This window comes from Rattus norvegicus, chromosome 8 (genome assembly GCF_036323735.1).
Source record: "Rattus norvegicus strain BN/NHsdMcwi chromosome 8, GRCr8, whole genome shotgun sequence".
Lineage (NCBI taxonomy): Eukaryota > Metazoa > Chordata > Mammalia > Rodentia > Muridae > Rattus > Rattus norvegicus.
The window spans coordinates 91631063-91634074 of NC_086026.1; positions in this window are offsets into that span (position 1 = coordinate 91631063).

The following is a 3012-nucleotide window of genomic DNA, read 5'->3' on the forward strand; positions in this document are numbered from 1 at the left end:
ACCATACCACAAAGGCATGTGCTCCACTATGTTCATAGCAGCTATATTTGTAATAACCAGAAACTGGAAACAACTCAAATTGAAACTGAACTTACCTCAGTCCCTCAACTGAAGAATAGATACAGAAAATGGAATGCTATCCAGGTATTAAAAACAAGAACATCATGAACTTCGCAGGCAAATGGATGGAACTAGAAATTATCATCCTGAGTGAGGTAAACCAATTCCAAAAGGACATGCATGATAAGTGGATTAGCCAAAAGGTAACGAACACCCTTGATGCACTCCATAGATCCTAAGAAGTGAGAAAGAAGGAAGGCCAAAGTGAGGATGCTTAAATTTCAGTTAGAAGGAGAAACAAATTAATCACAGGAGTCAGAGGGAAGGAGGAACGTGGGTAGGAGAAAGGATGAAAAAGGAAAGGCGGACAGGATCGTGTGTGGGGTAAGAATGAAGAGAAGAACAGAGGGCCAGGAGAATGAATGGAAATATGCTGCTGCCAGGGGAGCGGGATGGAGTGGGTTGTTAGGGGAGCAGGATGGGGTGGGGAGGGAGGGACTTCTATAAAGTCCCAGAGACCTGGGATGTGAGAGGTTTACAAGACTCAATGGCGGTGACCTTAGCCAAAATGCCCAACTGTAGGGAGATGGGAACTGAAGAGACCACCTCCCTTAGTGAAATAGGACCTCCAGTGGAGGGATGAGGACATCAACTCATCTTCAAAATTTTGACCCAAGATTGTTCCTGTCTAAAAGAAATGCAGGGACAAAAATGAAGCAGAGATTGAAATGGGTGGCCAGTGACCAGCCCAACTCGGGATCCAAGCCATGGGCAGGCATCAAATTCTGACACTATTACTGATGCTACGTGTGCTTGCAGACTGGAGCCTCGTATGGCTGCCTTCTGAGAGACTTTACCAGCAGCTGACTGAGACTAATGCTCATACTTAGAGCCAACCATTGGACTCAGGACTCCATTGGAATAGTTAGGTGAAAGATTGAAGGAGCTGAAGACTGAACAGACAACCAGGAGCCTGCATGGGACTGACATAGGCCCTCTGTACAGATGTTACTCTTGTCTTCTTGTGGAACTCCTAACAGTTGTCCCACAGTGTCAACTAACCTGGACCCCTGGGAGCTCCCATTTAACTAAGTCACCAATCAAAAAGCATACAGAGGCTGGCACATATGTAGCAGAGGACTGCCTTGTCTGGCCTCGACGGGACAGGATAAGCCCAATCCTGTAGAGACTTGATGCCTACAGAAAGGGTGATGCTCTGGGGGAGCATTCTCTCAGAGTGTAAAGTGTAAGGGTGATGGGGTAAAGAACGCTTGGATGGGGGGCCAGAAGCGGGGCAACTTTTGGGATGTAAATAAATAAAATAATTAAATACAATAAAACTTTCATAGTTTTCTCCAATTGCCTATCATATAAGATTTTTATATTGCCACATATCAAGATATAACTAAGTCAGCCTGAGTTTTGCAGATGATGTATCAATAGAGGAAAAATTAATAACATCTTGAGTATATTTATGCTCACACACAAAAAAATTACAGATATTAATTTCTCCCATATATATGTGTGTATATATATATACACATATATGTATATATATACATATATATCATTTTAAAACAAAAATAGTGGTGAATGTAGGTGTTATACAGGAAGATCAATTGACATCTAAAGTTTGACCCGTTCCTTACCCAGGTAGAGCTAGGAGTCCAATGCAAGGCTTTCTTGTGATTTTGTTTAAGCCTTTGTCCAGTGCATTCTTTTGTATACACAGAAAACTATAGGCGAAGGATAATTTAGCAGAAATAAAACAATCATTATCACACAAAAGTTTGGAAATCAAAAATTAGTGATGTGATTGGGGGTGTGAGTAGAATTTTAGAGCAGAAATTCTGTAGACATCTTGGTGAATATTTCCATTTTACATAGAAGGGATACTTTCTAGAGGTACAGTGCCATAAAGAACACAGTCTAGATTAAATCCCAGGTATTCAGAGGACAAATCCACTCTCTTCCCCAGTATAACAGATTCTTCTGGTGCAAGCAGAAATGGGCTGTTTCCAGCTCTCAGCAACAGGACCAACAGATGTTTATTGTTTTATGTAATGTAAATGCAGAAGAAAATGTCTGTTAACATTTGTGATGCAAATGTCTTCTACCCTTATAAGACAGTACCGCTATGATCAAATGAGTAACTCTCTATAAAGTCCTCTGGAAGAACACACACAAATGAATACCAGCTAATGAGAATGCGCGAGACAATGCTTTTAGAATGCAGCTAGTTTTCAGAATGCCACGTTCTAACAGTGAATTTCACTTAGCTCTGATGGTGGCTCACCAGAAAGTAGAGCTCAAAGACACGCTCTCCACCTCGGCATTTGAGAAAAGGAGACAGAAAGAAAGGCTAAAATGATTTGCAAAAATTCAAGATAAAGATGTGCTCAAATTAAAAATAGATTTTTGTTAGACCAAAGTCGTGTAATGACAATGTGAGCGGGATGGGAGTGGGGGCTGGTGTTTCTGTACTCGACTTGACATTTCTCAGGGAAAGTGGCTTTGTAAAGGATTGAAACATTACTTTGTTAATTTAATTTTCCAGACAACCTCTGTGATTTGATAATAGACTGAAAACAAAGTAAGCTTTCCTTTCTTTTTCTTTTTTCCTTTCTCTTTGTTTGTTTCTTCTTTCTCTCTTTCTTTCTGCCTTTCTTTCTTTCTTTCTTTCTTTCTTTCTTTCTTTCTTTCTTTCTTTTTATTTCTTCTTTGGGAAAGTGTTAGGAATTGAAGTCCAGTCTTTAGGCCAGATAACAAAAGGAGGCATGTTTATTTCATAAAGTTGTAATGTTTACCTGAGATGTGGCTTGCACAGTCTTTAGCAAAGTATGTGGTATGGATGAACATTAGCTGGTTGCCATTTGCTGTTATCTTCACATACTATTAGGTTTACCACCTAGCACTTTAGTTAGGGGTTTTTTTATATTAGTTTTAATAGTT